This window comes from Alexandromys fortis, unplaced genomic scaffold (assembly GCF_014885135.2).
Source record: "Alexandromys fortis isolate MF-2015 unplaced genomic scaffold, M_Fortis_MF-2015_v1.1 scaffold_18, whole genome shotgun sequence".
Lineage (NCBI taxonomy): Eukaryota > Metazoa > Chordata > Mammalia > Rodentia > Cricetidae > Alexandromys > Alexandromys fortis.
The window spans coordinates 14,699,982-14,716,903 of record NW_026067897.1 but is presented as its reverse complement, the minus strand read 5'-3'; the positions used below and the strand labels follow the sequence as shown (position 1 = coordinate 14,716,903).

General features: G+C 46.8%; 1 protein-coding gene and 1 long non-coding RNA gene across 7 annotated transcripts in view; one reads left to right on the top strand and one right to left on the bottom strand.

Moving 5' to 3' along the window:
- The window catches only part of Palm2akap2 (PALM2 and AKAP2 fusion), a 301,240-nt gene that overhangs the window by 230,652 nt on the left and 53,666 nt on the right, over positions 1 to 16,922 (top strand). The gene's annotated exons all lie outside the window — the stretch shown is intronic.
- LOC126486669 (uncharacterized) lies at positions 6,524 to 11,875 on the bottom strand. Of its 2 annotated transcripts, XR_007588177.1 has the most exons (4): positions 11,764 to 11,875; positions 11,201 to 11,353; positions 11,037 to 11,116; positions 6,524 to 10,281 (listed from the first exon to the last, which is right to left on the bottom strand). It is a non-coding gene; the product is annotated as an uncharacterized lncRNA (long non-coding RNA). The 2 variants fall into 2 exon arrangements; XR_007588176.1 differs by having other exon boundaries at positions 6,524 to 11,116.

Sequence of the window (16,922 nt, the reverse complement as noted above, 5' to 3'; positions counted from 1 at the left end):
TTTCCGTTGTCTGTCAGGCATCCACTGGAAGGGAGGAGCGTGTGGAAGCAGCCTCTGGGTCTCCCTTCCTGCCTGGATGCCTCTGATTTAGCTGTAGGACTTAGCTCTGTGTTCTGTTCCACCTAGCTCTCTTCTATTTGGCAGTGACCTTGATGGATGGATGCTTGCTGGCCTGTGGCTAGTGTGTGGCAGTGGTGGTTTTTGTTGTTTGTTTTGTAACTTCAGTTGTTTGTTGAGAGTCTGTGTGTCAGCTGCTGGGGACCCAGCCAGATCATTCCCACCCTTAAGGGCGGACCTTTCTACTCACTGGCGGAAAGACTTTTTGGTTCAGGACGGCGGTTTCATCATAAACATGAACAGGAAGGCGTTTGATATTTTCTTCTTATTCACAGCAGGAATGATGTAATAAAGAAGGAACTGCACTGTGTCAGCCTCTTTTAATAGAACTGGAGAATTTTCAGACTGACTAAGGAGCAGCTTGGTCCCAGACCTTGGTTGGTTCTTCTGAGAAGCAGGATGAGATTACTGGTGTCACTGATTGGCTGGTGGTTGTTGTTTGGAGGTCGGGATTAATTTCTTTAAACAGTTCTGACAATTGGGCAGTGGTGGTGCACACCTTTAATCCCAGCACTCGGGATGCAGAGGCAGGTGGATGTCTGAGTTTGAGGCCAGCCTGGTCTACAGAGTGAGCTCCTGGATGGCCAGAGCTGTTACACAGAGAAACCCTGCCTCGAAAAACAAAATGAAAACCAAACCAACCAAGCCTTGTTTTGACTGAAATCTGACTCACAAAGCGAGGGCACTTTTAAACTTTTTAATTATTCATTCACTGAATAAAAACTGAGCGGTGGTAATAAATAGCCACACACATCTATGAATCTACAAAAAAAAACCCGATGTGTTACACGCTTTTAGAGGGTGAGTTTTAGGGCATGTGAATTGTATCCCAATGCTGTTAAAAAAGGTGCATTAGCTGAGCTGGCGAGGCGGCCAGCAGATAAAGGATGCTTACCCCACAAGCCTGTAGTTCTGAACTCAATCCCTGGAACCCACGTGAAAGTCAAGGCGAGGACCAACTCCACAGATGTCCTCTAACCTCTACACACACTCCACGGCATGCATGCCTATGCACACACAGAAAATTATGGATTTTTAATTTATTATTTTATTTTACTTGAAATTTTTAAAAGTAATTTATTTATTTTTATTTTATGTGCATTGGTGTTTTGCCTGCATGTCTGTCTGGGTGAGAGTGTTAGACCTAGGTCCTCTGGAAGTGCTCTTAACCACGGAGCCATCTCTCCAGTCCCCTTATTTGTGATTTTTTTGTTTTGTTTGTTTGTTCTTTGAGACAGGGTTTCTCTGTGTAGCCCAGGCTGTCCTGGAACTCACTCTGTAGACCAGGTTGGCCTCGAACTTCTAGAGAGAGATCTGTCTGCCTCTGCCTCCCAAGTGCTAGGATTAATGGTGTGCACCACCATACTCAGCTATAAAGAAGGTGCTTTTTTAATATACTGATTTTTGTTACAAAAAAATTATCTAAATCCTAACCTAAAATAATTCCCCCCTTTTTCTCCTTAAAAAAAAAAAAACTATACCAAATCCTCTGCTATGGTGTTATTTAATATGCAAACTGTATTATTATATATAAATTATTTTTAACTTTCTTTTAAAAAATGACTTTTAAATCCCCCCCCACACACTTATTTATTCATTCAGCAGGAGTGGGACAAGTGTCCTATCAAACATGCGGAGGTCAAAGGACAACTTACAGGGGTCATTCCTGGGTTCCAGACTAGGGCTGGAGGTTCCCCTAGGGACAGTGGTGAGCTGTCTGTCACGTGGGTGAGTCCAGGCCCCCTGAAAGAACAGCCAATGTTTTTAACCACTGAGACTTTGCTTTAGCACATCATTTTCCTAATTTTTGATGATTAAAAAAAAAAAATCACAGCTTCCTAATGCAACCCAGAGACCAGGCTTCAAATTCAACTTCCTGTCGTCACCACCAAAGACTCGTGCCCAGTTTTGTTGCCATGGTAAAGAAGAAGCCTGTGCCAGTCTGAAAATGATGGATGCATTGGCGAATGCTGTAAGGAGCGCAAGGCTGATGTTTTCCATCTGGGTTCACCGTACTGGAGCCGTCCTTAGCCTTGGCCTCTGCTCTCACAGCCTCCGCTGTAGGATTTGCTCCGGGATTTCCTTTCACTGGCCTGGGGTCCTTGGGAGAGAAAAGCTGCTTCCCCCAGAGCAGCGAAACCGCTGTCAGGAAAATCTACTCAAGTTTCGAGGCTTCTATGAACGAGATGTTTTTTTCTGAGCATCCTGGGCGCCCAGGGAAAGAACAGTAAGGTGATATCAGCCTTCTTTCCCAAAGATGAACCTGAGCAGGTCTCCCTTCCTCCAGGTGCCCAGACAGCACACCAGGCCTTCTCCTAGCAGCTGGCTGGCATTATGTCATCGGCTGGCATCACGTCATTGATGTCTAAGGAACAGGCCTGCCCCCGGGGGCTGCAGTGGGAGCGCACGCTATAACAGAATCTCATTTGCTGTGCATGGGGGAGGGGGTTTCAGAAGTCCCCAGAAATTATGAGCTGAAGAATAAGACATGGTCGGATAGGACCAGCCCTCAGGACTTCCCGTCTAAAGCTGGTCGGACGGACAGGAACCTTAGCTGTTCTGCACAGTTGTGATGGACAGGACTTGTAACGCGTGCCCATTTCTTGTGAGGAGGGGCAGAGCCAGTTGCAAATAGCATTTGGTTTCCTCCCTTCCCTTCTCTTCCTCCTGCTGAGCCATGTGATTGAGTTCTGAAAGCAGAAGGCTGGAGGGTTGCTGAGGGAGGGAAGGAGGGATGAGAGGGTGGGCTGAGAGAATAATTTAAATCCCACCTGTGTATATATGTATGTGTATATACACACAGACTACATATAGAACATTTGTGTGTGTATACAGGGGCATTGGTGGTCAGATCCGGGGCCTTGTACAAGCTAGGCAAGCACTTTAGACTAAGCTACACCCAGCCCTATGTAGGTATATTTTACTCTTATGCTCTTCATTTGGAAAGATACCGGGGGGTGCGGGACTGAGGAGACGGCTCAGCGGCTCAGCGGCTAAGAGCCCTGAGTACTCTTCTTAGAGGACCTGGGTTCAGTTCACAGCACCTACATTGGCGGCTCGTAACCATCTATACCTACAATCCTGGGTAGGGGATCCGATGTCCTCTTCTGGTTCCCGTTGATACCAGGCATGCATGTGATACCCAGACATACTTGCAGGCAAAACACCCATACATATAAAAAAAAATTTTTTTTTTTTTTTCATTTTAAGAGACAGGGTTTCCCTGTGTAGCAGTGGCTGTCCTGGAACTCACTCTGTAGACCAGGCTGTCCTTGAACTCAAGATCCACCTGCCTCTGCCTCTGCCTCCCAAGTGCTGGGATTAAAGGTTTGCACCACAACCCAGCTATAATAAAATACATACTTTTTAAAGGTATTAAGAACTGAGTGGTAGAGTTATTTAGCAAACAACTTCAGGCCTTCTGTTTGTGTGTGTGTCTGTCTGTCTGTCTCTCTGTCTGTCTGTTTGTATGGAGGCCAGAGGGCACAGAGGAGAATCTCATCACCGTCACTAATTTTTGTGTTTGAACAGAGCCTCTCACTGCCTGGAGATTGACAAGTAGAACAGTCTGGCTGGCCTGAAAATCCCAGTGAACTCCCTACCCCTCAGCCTTCTCAGAACTGGGTCATAATCCGACACCACCAAGCCCAGCTGTTTGTGTGGTGTGTGTGTGTGTGTGTGTGTGTGTGTGTGTGTGTGTGTGTGTGTGTGTGAATTCTGGGGATCAAACTCACAGGCATTAGCTGCCTGTTCTATTATCTGGGCCCAACCTTGGGTCTTTGGTAAATTTGATTTACCAGTGGCTGGAACTTGGACCTCAGCTCTCACTAAGGCTTGAAAGGGCAGGATGATGGACTCCTCTTGCTGCTGTCCTTTTTACACAGTGGCAGAGACCTGTACAGCAGCCCTCGGGCCCTCCAGTGGTTTTATGGGTGTGTGGAATTGCGGTCTTAAAGTCCTTGGACCGCTATCTCTTAAATTAGGCCCAAGGGCAGCACTGGGTACTTCCAGGGTCTAGGGCGTTCAAAGTAGGTGCTAAATTCCTGTTCCTACTGGGTTCTTGAGGCTAGGAAATGCAAGACCGTGAGCATCTTTTGAGGACCTTCCTGCTTCTGGATGAAGGCTGATGCCATCCTGTAGTAAGACAGCAAGTGTGTAAGGGGAAACTGACTTTTTACACGAAAGCTGCCTGCCCCTTTGATAACCCAGAAGGGAATTCCAGTGACCTCATCAGCCTCCACTGTCACTCCAACCAGGGCACCCAGTTGTGACCCCCAGAACATGTGAGGTTTGCGTGCCACCTCAAAGCAGGGGCGCCTACTGAATTCCTCCCAGATTCTAGTTTGTCACCTGGCCACACATTTCAACTCTTCCTTGTCTAAAATCTAAATGCAGCCCAGGAAACTTTAAAAAGCTCTCTCTTTTTTTTTTTTTTTTAAGGGCAAGTCATTATATTTTGAATCCAGACAAATCTCAAATTACAATCTGTCTAGTTTTTGTTGTTGTTGGGGCTTTTGGTATTTACCGCCAAACATACTGAGATTTGAGTTGAAACTGTTCCAGACTTGGTATTGTCGGATTTGTCCCACAGCACACAAGTCGCCCTGTCCCCAAGTGCAGCTCTCAGCTGAGTTCTACGTAAACATTCCTGCTGAAAACAATCCAGGTGACTTAACAATGATCTTTATTTAGCCCCGCGGAGGCCTCTCCTTATCCAGCCCTGAAGGATGGTTTCATTGGTTGGTCTAAGCCCTTGGTTTATCAGCTCCAATGGCCTGGAAACCCCTTAGACCCAAATATTTGGGATGAGCAGGGCTAGCTTAGGAATTCCAAGAAGGCAGAATCAAGATAGCCAACTGCCAAAGCTCACAGACGTGGAATGGAACGAATTTCAAAACCCAACTCTTCTGCTTGGCCGGAATGTGCGTCCAGCCTGCCTCATTGAAGACAGGTGTACCTGGTAAATGTGTGTTGCCCTTAAATCTTGCTTCTTGGCGTATCTCTGTGGACAGTAAGGGCAATAGACGTTGCAGTCTTCAAAAGCGTTGACTCTCTCTGGGACCACAGAAATTCAACTTTGTCTTGTGTGTCTGAGACTGTATTGAGTCTGTCTTTTATAGTCTGAGAAATTCTTTCATGAACGTGACATCATTGCCTCTTAGCTTATATACTATGTCATCCAACAGAGCTGTTTTATAAGGGAAACTGGTAGATGGAGCCAGGCTTTGATAGCTTCCAGACTATACATCTAGGCAGGCTCTGGATACCTGGCAGCCGGTTGGTTTTTAGAAGAATCTACCTTGGGGACTAATAAATTAGAGGCTTAAATACCTAAGGATGCTGCATCTTCGTTTAGTTTAGAGAAAGCCACTGGGTTAATGACATCAGGAAAGAGCACATAGAACTGATTTGTGGCAGAGTCATGCTCGAGGCATCTCTGCAACATGGCACAGCATCCAATTAGAGCTTCAGAATGCTCGCTGTATTACTACTTGAAATTGGGTTGCTTTCAGGCAGGGTCATGCATGTCTGTAATTCCAACAGTTGCAGGTGGAGGCTGGAGACAGAGTGGGAGCCAGCCTTGGCTGGCCATGCAACTTCTGCCACCCACAACACTAATTGGGTTGCCTTGTTGACCTCACTTAATATGTAAATTAACTTCAGGGTACTTAGTGGAAGCTATATATCTTTTTAACATTATCTTTGTTTGTATCCTTGTGTGAGATATGTGTATTGGTGTTGGGGGGAGGGGACGCTGCCTCGTGTACCATGGCACTTGTGTGGAGGTCAGAGGATGACTTTGTGGAGTTGGTTCTGTCGCCCTTCAACTTCTATGTGAGTTCCAGGGATTGAACTCAGGCCAATAGGCATTTGCCAGAAGCCCTATCTTTTCCCAAAGTACTGGTCAGGTTTTAATATTAACTGTTGTAATTTAAAAAGTGGTGCAAGAAAGAAAGATGCCATGCATGGAGTTAGGTAATTGTTTGTTTGATTTTGTTTTGTTTTAGGGGAAAAGGAACGTACAAAGGGGAAAGGGGAGAAGGGAAACTGACCTCTGGGAACAGGAGCAGCAGAAGAGAAGAGAGAGGCCAGGGGTGAAAGGGATGGGGGTAGGGGACAGAGAGAGACGGGCAGAGAAGCAGAGAAAGAGAGAAAAGAACAGAACAGCCAGAGAGAGAGAGAAAGAAAGAGACAGGAGGTGGGCAAGGCGGCCCACCTTTTTTTTTTTTTTTTTTTTTCCCCCCTATTTACTCTTTGATAATTTCATGATTTAGATACCTTGCTTATATCTACCTCAACTCCTCCTTTCCACTCCCTCNTTTTTTTTTTTTTTTTTTTTCCCCCCCGAGACAGAGTTTCTCTATGACAGGCTTTGGAGCCTGTCCTGGAACTAGCTCTTGTAGCCCAGGTTTGGCCTTGGAACTCACAGAGATCCACCTGTCTCTGCCTCTGGAGTGCTGGGATTAAAGGCATGCACCACCACTGCCTGGCAAGGCCTACCTTTTATAAAGAAGCCTTAATATTGAATGTGCACAGGAGGTGCTCTTAGTGGCTGCAGCTGAGGATGTAGCCTGTTAGGACACCAATGGCAGGGCAGTACAAATGCCTGCATCCTAACACCAGCATCATATGAGGGCTGGACATGGTGGCACACACCCTTAACTCCAAAACTAGGGAGGCAGATGCAGGAGGAGCTCTGTGAGTTCAGACCAGCCGAGGCTAAGGCAACTTAATGAGACCCTGTCTTCTTTATGTTTATGAAACAGGGTCTCACTTTGTAGCCCTGGCTGTCCTAGATCTCACTATGTAGACCAAGCTGCCCTACAACACACAGAGATCCATCCTGCCTCTGTTTCCTGAGTGCTGGAATTAAAGGTATGTCCCACAGCCCCAGAAGTGAGACCTGTTCTTATTTTTTATTTGCTTTTGGTTTTTCAAAACAGGGTTTCTCTGTGTAACAGCTCTAGCTATCCTGAAACTTAGCTCTGTAGACCAGGTTGGCCTCGAACTCACACAGATCAGCCTGCCTCTGCCTCCCAAGTGATGGGATTAAAGGCGTGTGCCACAACCACCTGGTTCCATCACTGTCTTCGAGTCATTTTTTATTTGTTGCTGTTCCATAGATTTATCTATCTGCCTGCCTATCTATCTATCTATCTAGAGACAGGGTCTAATGTATCCCAGGCTCAGTCAAACTCACTATGTACCTGAAGATGGCTTTAAACTTCTGATATAGATCCTGCTTCTACCTACAGACTTGAGACACTAAGCGTGGTTAATCTGTGCCAGGGCAAGAACCCAGGCCTTCGTATATATGAGGCAAGCACTCTACCAACTGAGCTATATTCCAACCCTTTCACAATTGTTTTAGAATGAAATATGCTATAGGAAGCATTTGTTGATCAAGCAAGCAATCCAGACACATAATCCCAAATCCCCACTCAAGCCTTGTTCTGCATTCTATGATTATAGACACCGTGACATGACCCAACAGCTTTAAGTGTTTGAGCAACTATCAAGTGGTTGCCTCTGTATAATTTACCCCTGATGAATGCTGGCTTTCCTGGCAAACGTGAGGTAGTCTGCTTTGGAGGAGGGAAATGGGTCCAGCACCTTGTCTTCTGCGATGGAGAGCTTGTTGGGATGATCCAGGGTATCTGTAAAGTTAGAGCCTCATCCCTACCGATGACATCCATCTGTGACTATTGCCTGGGAGATCAGAGCCGGAAGCCAGACGTGCAGAGAGAGCTTTTATCCTGGAAAAAGTAGTTTTGGGGGTGGGAGAATGGTGCTGGCCTCAGTGGGAAGGACTGAACCTCTCTCTAACCGCTTTATGGCTGATGTCACTATTGCTGGGGCTTATGGAAGGCTGCAAGGAATGAGACAAAGGGAAGAGTCCCTTGCTAACTGTATGCACGGAGGAGGATGCCATTGGGAATAGAGTGGGAACGGGTGCTTAGTGTTCTCTCTGAGCCAGAGCAATTCCTACATGGCAGGCGTGTTGAGATCACCTGTGCCTATCCCAGGAACAGCAATTTGTAGGGCTAGGGAAAGGGGGGGGGGGAAGAGTGCCTGCTGTGAACGATCAGAGAGGTCTGAAGGACAAAGACTCTGTTGCTCTCTGTGTGTGCAAGCACTTGGACACCGTGTGTGCACACAGGCATCCACCAACTCCCCAGGAATTGGATCTCCAGTCCGGTTCTCAAGTAAATGGTTTGTTTGTTAAAAGGAGACCTGCTGTCTCGAATAGGAAACACTCAGCTCCAGCAATTAGCCCTCAGGGTGAGTGACCCCCCCCCCCAGTGTCTCTCCCACTGTTTTGTAGAGCAGGAGTTTCCTAAAGGGGGGTAAATCATCAATTAACCCTAGGCTAGGGTAAACTGAAAATAGACTCCTCAGGGAAGGAATTATCTCGAAATTGTGAGCCCTGATTGACATTATCTGGGGACCAATTCTTCTGTAGGGACTTAATCCCCATCCAAGCCGGCTGATAACAAAGACGTGAAAACATTCTAGTGACTTGGCTTAAAAGTGGGTTTTAGAAAGGCTCTTGACCTTTGGAGGCTGCCGTAAAGACCGTGGGTTTCCTTTCAAAATAAGCCGCCATTTAATTTCCCTTAAAATGATTAGTTATAATTCTATTAAATTGTTAGGTTTAAAATTTTTCCTTTAAGAAGAGAGCTATCTATTTTGTGATGGCATTTTGAAATAATACTGTTATTAGTTAAACACATTGCACATGAGGTGTACGTGTGTTTAAGATCTGCAAGTTAAATGAGTAAAATGTTTTTTGTTGTGGTTTGTCTTCTGCTGCTAGGAGCCTGGGAGTCATGGCAGGTGTGAAATGCTGGTGTTTAGGAAGTGCCTTGTTGAGCTGGGACTTAACTGCAATAATGCATTCAAATCATTTTACCGGCAGTCTTTCCCCGTATGTCTGTGATGAGATAGATAAACCCGGTTGCCTGGCTTCTATGTCCTTCACAGAGGTTTCGGAAGCCATGACCCATTGTGTTGCATGAGTGCAGAGCTCTGGTTTTTGAGTGGTGAGCGTGTGTTTTGGAGACAGTGCCGGCTACCACACAATGATGTGGCTACATCTGACATCACTGGGTGGTCCATTTTAAATGCTTACAACAGCAACTAGGTTGTGCTGTATTGCACCGCGGTTTTATTTATTTATTTTTTAAATGATTTATTTTTATCTTCTGTGCATGGGTGTTTTGCTTGCATGCATGTCTGGGTGAGGGTGTCAGATTCTCTGGAGCTGGAGTTACCGACAGTTGTGAGCGGCCCTGTGGGTGTTGGGAATTGAACTCGGGTTCCCTTTAAGAACAGCCAGCGCACTTAACCACTGGGCCATCTCTCCAGCCCTGCACCAGTTTTTTGTTTGTTTTGTTTTGTTTTTGTTTTAAGTATATGAAAATTATACCCCCACCCGATTTTTTTCCCTCTACAGTCATGCAGACTTTACTGTGGAGTGCCAGGAGAGAAGTCTAACACGGAGTGTATCTTTGATGGGGACTTAAAAACGATCCTTTAAATACCACCTGGTAATTGGAGTAATTGACCTGCCATTGGAAAGCTTGCAGAATGTCATCAGAACTTCAGAAACCTCCAGAGGTCAAAGGTTATGGTCAGGCTGGGGAATTTTAGGCCTTCAAGGAAGCACAAAGTCTGGAAGAGGCCTCCTTAGCCCTAGAGGACGAGAGTGACAGCCCCGACTATGACTGATGGAAACATTTGCAGAAGATAACTCTATCCACGGGGACCATCTGCCCTAACCTGGCAGACTCTAGAAAGACCTGCAGGCTGTGGTGAAGCAGATGCTCTGACACAGGGAAGCGGCTTTGACTGCTCCTTCTGAGCGGAGGGGAGGGGCTCACACAGCAGTGGGAGGGGCCAGAGAGAGGACGACTCAGGAAAGGCGGTAAAAGGGTGGCCGCGCCGTAATTTTTTTTTGGGGGGTGGTGGTGGTGGTGTTTTATTTAGGTTTGGTTTGAGTCTACATTTAAAGAGAAAAAGAAAACAATACGATATGATTTAGAAGTTCAATTTCTGGACTCACGGCTAAGGTACGGAAGGAGCCTGCTTAAGAGATGTCCGTCCTCAGTGTTCACAGCAACAGCATCCGGAACAGCAGGACCAGAGCCAACCTAAATGTCCCTTTGCGGGTGAATAGAGAAAGGTGGTGCCACGTACTGTGTGTTCTCACTCACAGGTGAATATAAAAAACTCACCCAAGTGGAGGAAAGCGGAAGTTACAGCGGAGTCCCATGGGGTTTGAGGTGGGGAATTCAGAATGCAAAGTCGGCCCATCACCCATCTCTAAAATTTACTTTTTACGGGGGTACCGGTCTGTAAGCTCAGCTGTTTGGGAGGGAGGATGAGGGGAAGATGGTGAGTTGTAGACATATGTGGGCTATAAGGTCTGGATTATTTAGCAAGACCCCATCTGCCGATGAAAATTACAAAATGGGCTGTGGGCCGGGCACTGGTGGCGCACACCTTTAATCGCAGCACTTGGGAGGCAGAGGCAGGAGGAGCTCTGTGAGTTTGAGGCCTATTGGGTCTACAGAGCAAATCCCAGAACAGGCAGAAAAACCCTGTCTCAAACAACAACAACAACAACAAAAAGACTATGGTTGTAGTTCAGAAGAAGCTCTAGGTTTGGTCTGCAGAACACGCACACGCACATATGAGTAAAAAAAAGAAAAAAGAAAATCCCAAGTTGAGTCAGTGTAAGGCAGGAAGTCTAAACGGCAAAGCAGCATTCAGCTGCAGAAACATTTTCAGTCCCTACAGCTACCCAGCACCTCACAGCTTGAACTGTTTGTAGGTTGTGTTCCCGAGACACCAAGCCCCTGCTACCCTGGCCACAGCAATTTCCTGCTCTTAGATCCCCCCCAACCCCCCACTACCTCTGTCCTGTCTGTTTGGGGAGAGGTCCATATCCGGAATGGCCTTGCTGTTCCAAGATCTGTAGCTATTGTACTGGAACCTGTGTACAAGACAAACAGACATTCTTGGGAGGGGCTCCTACACTATCTGGAGAATTCCAAGCGCTCAGCTGGAGGAAACTCACCTAGAGTGTCCGGGACGTTGAGAATGCCAGGCATCCTGAGGGTTGGGTGGCCGAGCACTTTTCTCGTAGCTGAGGCTTGGTGAAGGGTCTCCGGTTGTTTGTGTGCAGGGTCCTGCTGCAGCCTGAGAGATCAGTTTTCTCCTTCTGCTGTTCCTAGGGATGCAACCGAGATCATCAAGTTTGACTCCAGGTGCCTTTACCTGCTTAGCCATTTTGTTGGTGTTCTAGTTGGTTCTTTATTCTTTGTTTTTGTTTTTGAGACAAGGTTTCCCAATCTCTCAAAACTCAGAATTCACTATGGAGACCAGGCTGGCCTTGAACTCACAGGCATCCTTGCCTCCCTAAAGTCTTTTTGTTTAAAGGTTTCTTTTTATGAATATTTTGCCTGTGTGTATGAGTGTGCACCATGCACAGGCCCGGTGTCCACAGTATCAGATTCAGACAGTTGTGAGCCCCCATATGGGTGCTGAGAACTGAACCCCAGTCCTGGGCAAGAGCAGCAAGTGCTTTTAACCCATTTCTCCTGCCCCCTCCAGTTTATTCCTTATCAAGCCATGGCTTACCATGTGTTGCGGGGCAGCAGACAGAGGGGTGCCAATGTACATCTCTCCCTAACAGACTCTGGAGAGCAGACAGAGCTTGGCTTAGTTCTCTCTGCTCTGCCTGAACTTGCTTTGTGTCTTTGGGCAAAGTACTTGAGCTCTGAGCTTTCGTGTCTTTATCTGTGAGTTGGGGATTAGCATACCTTACCTAGCTGCTAGAATGTAAGACCGTGCTTGTCAAAGGCTAGCAGATTGCCCACACAGTGCAGGCATCAGGCTAATAACTGTTCCATTATTCCTATGTGTACCATTTGTTTTCTGTAATGCCAATACCCATGCCCCCACACATACACACACATGCACACACACACACACACACACACACACACACACACACACACACACACGGTGGGTGGTGGTATTAATTCTAGGGACCATTTAGTGTGTACATTTCATCTGTGTTGATGGAGCACTGCTTTCTGGACTCCCACATAGGATTTGCCTACCTTATTAAATCTCTTTAGAATATTTCTAATTTTTTGTCCCCCCCCCCCAATATTTCTAATTTCTAATACCCGACAAGCTGTGAATGCTGTGTAACGAGATGGTCTAATGTGTTGTTTTAGGGACTAACACGTGGATAGAGTTTGTGCCTGCTTGGTCCCAGCCCAGCGTTCTGGTGCCTTTCCAGTTATGCTTGGTTGAAGCCATTCACAGGGAACTAGACCGATGTCGGGCTGACTGTAGATGGTGAAGGAGAAACGGGATCCAGTAGCCAGTCCTGCTGGTTAGATGAGCTTCAAGTTCAGGTTGCCCCAGTTTCTACTTTTACATGTAAAAGAGTTAGCGGCTGAAGGCCCTGAGCCAGGTTGTCTTGCCTCCCGCTTCACCATTCATTCAGCCAAAGCCTTTGGACAAAAAAAAATTCTCTGAACCTAACTGGGCTGGGTGTTTTAAGGAACTGATGTGATTATGTGTGAAAATCTTGTCTGGTACCTGGTGTGTCACAGATAATAAAGGTTCTGATCACCCGCTCACCAGCCTTGGCTAACACCTCTGGGGACTCTGGGCTATTACGTCACTTCTCCAGTTTGACAGGGGACCCCACCCCCACCTCCTGTCGCCAGCTACTGTACACTGGCTTCTTCATTCAGCTGTATCACGCAGGCTTCTGCTCCAGTTAGGAAGTTAGGCTTTGGGAGGCCTGCAGTGGGAGCCCTGTGAAGAAGGCCTGTTTCTCATGTATTCCTTTGCTCTTTCTGGCTTTCAAGCACTGTGGGAAGATCAGGAGGCAACTCATGCTTGAGGACCTCATTGTGAGGGCCCGGCCTTTCCTAGTCAGGAGTCCTTAGCTCATCCTCGAGGTGACCTTATAAGGTCAGCGCGTTCACTTCCCATTCCTGCTCTGACAAACCACGGCAGTCACGGTGACTTCCAGCATTGCAGGGGTATGTGCTGCTAGCCCTGGAGGAAACGAAGCCTGGCCGGTGCTCCTGGAGGCTCTGAGGGGAATCTGTCCATCCGTTCCCCTCCCCCCCCCATTCCCAACTATTGACCGCTGTGGCTGAATACTCTTGGCTTGTAGATGCCTGACTCAGGACTCAGCCTCCGTTTTTCCCATGGATCCCCCATCTTGTGTCACTATGTCATCTCTTACAAAGGTGACTCTTTGTGATATGACCTCATAGTAGCACGCTACATCTGCAGAGACCCTGTTTCCATATAAGGTGATGATCTGGAATTCTAGTTGGATATGGATTTGGGGAAACATGATTCAGCTCTCAACTGTCATTCTTCTAAAAGTTATATTCGTGTGTGTGTGTGTGTGTGTGTGTGTGTGTGTGTGTGTGTGAGAGAGAGAGAGAGAGAGAGAGAGAGAGAGAGAGAGAGAGAGAGAAAACCCATTCCATGGTGAGTACTCAGGTCAGAGCACAGATGTCAGGAGTTGGTCCTCTTCTTGCATCCTGAGTTCTAGGGATCAAGCTCAGGTTGTTAAGCGACTGAGGACCAGCTACCTCACTAGCCCCAAACCACGCAGTCTGAAGCCCATTTAGCAGAGGAGGATCCACCCACCAAGGAGCATATGCTTCACCCTGTCAGAACAGCACTGTTAGGTGGACATCTGGACTTGCCTGGAGATTTGTTTTCCTGTCAGAGTGACTTGGACCTGAGGTCTGCTGGCTGCAGTCTGGCTTTGCTCCCTGTGCTTGGAGCTTTGAGGAAACTTGAGGATTCTGAGCAGGAATTGTGAGCGCTAAGGGAGGAGAAGGTTAAACGCATCTAATACCTACTGTCTGATCTGTTTCCCATCTTTGCTCCCCTCCGAGTCTCCTAAGGATCCTGGACCTTCGGGCCCTACTGAAGGCCAGGAACCGAATGGTGTAGGCACGAACTGACACTGGGCCCTGGGTTTGGGATTGCCAAAGGGCAATGTCAGTCAGTCTCAGTTCCTGGCTTCACTTTAAACATTAATCGCATTAATAAATACTGTAATAATTAATAGACACATAATAACACTAACAGAAGGATATAGCCTTTGCTCACAGAAGACTAGATTTAGGAAGCCCAAAATATTATTTTTGAAAGTTCACGCAAAGCTTTGACATATTTCACAAAAAACAAGAAAGTTGACTCCAAATCTATAAACTTGAGTGGAGTCTCTCTCTGTGTGTATATGTGTGTGTTTTAGGTGGATTAGAAAGTTACTAGATTGATTGACCAGTGCTTTTGAGTGGAGAAGGTGGGAAAGCCATTTTATTTTGAGACAGAATCTCACTACGGAGCCTCAGCTGGCTTTGAATTCATGATCCTCTTACCTCAACCTCCTGGGTGCTGGGATCACTCCTGTGCCATGGAACCAGCTAAAGGTTTTTCTTTGGAATAATAAATCTTGGTCCCAAATCTTTATTTGGCCGTTCAGATCTTGGGAAACTTGTCAATGGGGCTTTCCTAAGACAGTCTGTGACATAGTTCATAAAATTAAATTCTGTGACATTTGACTCCCAGGGAAGAATTTAGTTACTCAGAGTATTGCTCAACTTTTCTGGGAAAAGGGCAGCTCATGAAAGGGAAATGTCTACGACAGCCCAAGTTGCTTATCTTCTGTGAAGAAGGGAGATTATGTTGTCCTGCAGCTGTGGAGAGGGGAGGAGAGTCTGAGCCTATGACAGCATTGTTCAAGAGTTTACTGGACACGGAAGGCTAAGCCGGGATAACATTGGTTCATCCCGAGTCAAGGCCACACTGCTGGATGAGTACATCATGAAATCAAGGGAAAAGAGAAATGGCTCAAGGGCGATCGAGGGAACAGAGAAATGGCTCATTGAGGTAATAATCTGTTGTGCAAAGCATGAGGACCTGAGTTCAAATCCACAGCATCCCTGAAGAAGCTAGTTGGGTTACTCAGACCTGTAACCCAGTGCTGGGGGTGAGGGTTGTCAGGGACCAGAAAATCTCTAGGCTTGCTGGCCATTTAGTTAGAGACCTGAAAACATGGTGGAATGGGCTAGAACAAGACACAAAAGGCCCTCCTGGCCTTCTATACACACACTTTGGCATTCCCCCCTACTTTCTGGCACACATATCAGATACACAGAAGCTTGTGCACACACGCACACACAGACATAAACCCAAACAATGATAAATAAAGCCAGGTGTGTAGCACGTGCCTCTATTGCCAGCACTTGGGAGGTGCAGGCGTGAGTTTCAGGAATTTAAGCTCACTGTAAGCTTCTTCTGACTTCACCTCTCCACCTCCCAAGTGTTGGCGTTCCAGATGTGTGCCATAGCATCTGGCTCTGTTTTTATCTTTATGTACTTCATCCTTTTTTCAGACAATAATAAATATATGCACATGTGAAACATGAAAATCTGAAGGTGAAGCGAAGGAGCGAAGACAGAGGGTTGCTTGGGTCTCCATTCCAAAGAAAACCATTGTTATCAGGAGCCGTGTATGCCTGCACATGTAAAAATAAAAATGTCTTCAGCGAGGCACTGGTGACTCATACCCATTGTAAATAGAATGTTTACAGGGAGCAGAATAAAATCCTTCCACCAAAGTGATAAAGTTCTGCCAAGGGGTGTGTCTAAGATGAAGCTCATCTTTCTTCCAGGGACTCAACTTCTCTCTTGGTAAAAGTATCCCTAACCCATGTTAGAGGCTGCAGCCACTGTCTCTGCGCTCTCTCTCTCTCTCTCTCTCTCTCTCTCTCTCTTACACACACACACACACACTTTCAGTCTACACCAAATCACCAAATGATCTCACCTTTGCGCCCTGTTTATGCTGATATTGCAGAATTGTGGAATGGATTTTGTGGGTTTCCCTTGATTCCCTTACTACACAGTCCAGAAAACATTGACTCCCAGAGAGGAGGGACAGCATCAGGCCTGGGGTTCAAGGCAGCTTGCTGCCGGTATTGCTCATGCTTTAAAGATGTTCCTCTCGCTTCTTCCTTGGTAGCGCTGAGACTTCCTGCATCTGCCTTCCTCCCCTTCTGTAGCCTGCGGAGGCAGAGCTCTGTCCCGTGGGTTGGGTTGTAGACTCTAGCCAAAGCTCTGTTATTGACTAGCTTTTTGTCTCTGGGGACGGAAACCATTCTAGGGAGTGGTAGCCACCACGAGCTGGGGTGTTCCTCTTTTTAGAGGGGTCTAGTGATAGACGAGATAGAAGGTGTCTAAGGAAATGTGACACCCACCTGGCACACACTGTTAGGCAAATACATGCTTGCCGGGTAATGAGGATTTATGGTACCAGCTGTCTTCAAATGCACCTGCTGGGTCTTCAGATTTTGCACTTGGCTTCTCAACTGTGGTGGTTAACACTGGCTGTCACCTTGATCTAGACTCACCTGGGAGCCAAACCTCTCAGGACATCCGTAAGGAAGTGTGTAAGATTGGGTTTGAAGTGTGTAAAAACTTACCCTCTGTGTGGGTGGCACAATCTTATGGGCTGGGGTCCTAGACAGAATGACAAGGAGAAAGCAGACTGAACGCCGCTCTCTGCTTTGGACTGTGGGCACAGTGTGGCCAGCTGCCTTCTGTTAGTGCACCCCGACTTTCCCACTGTGAAGGGCTGTCTCCTACAACTGTAGGCAGAGTAAGCCCCCCCCTTCCTTTAGCTTCTTTTCAAAGAAAGTACCAAATACACCAGTCAAACAGGACCAAGATTCAAAATGGCT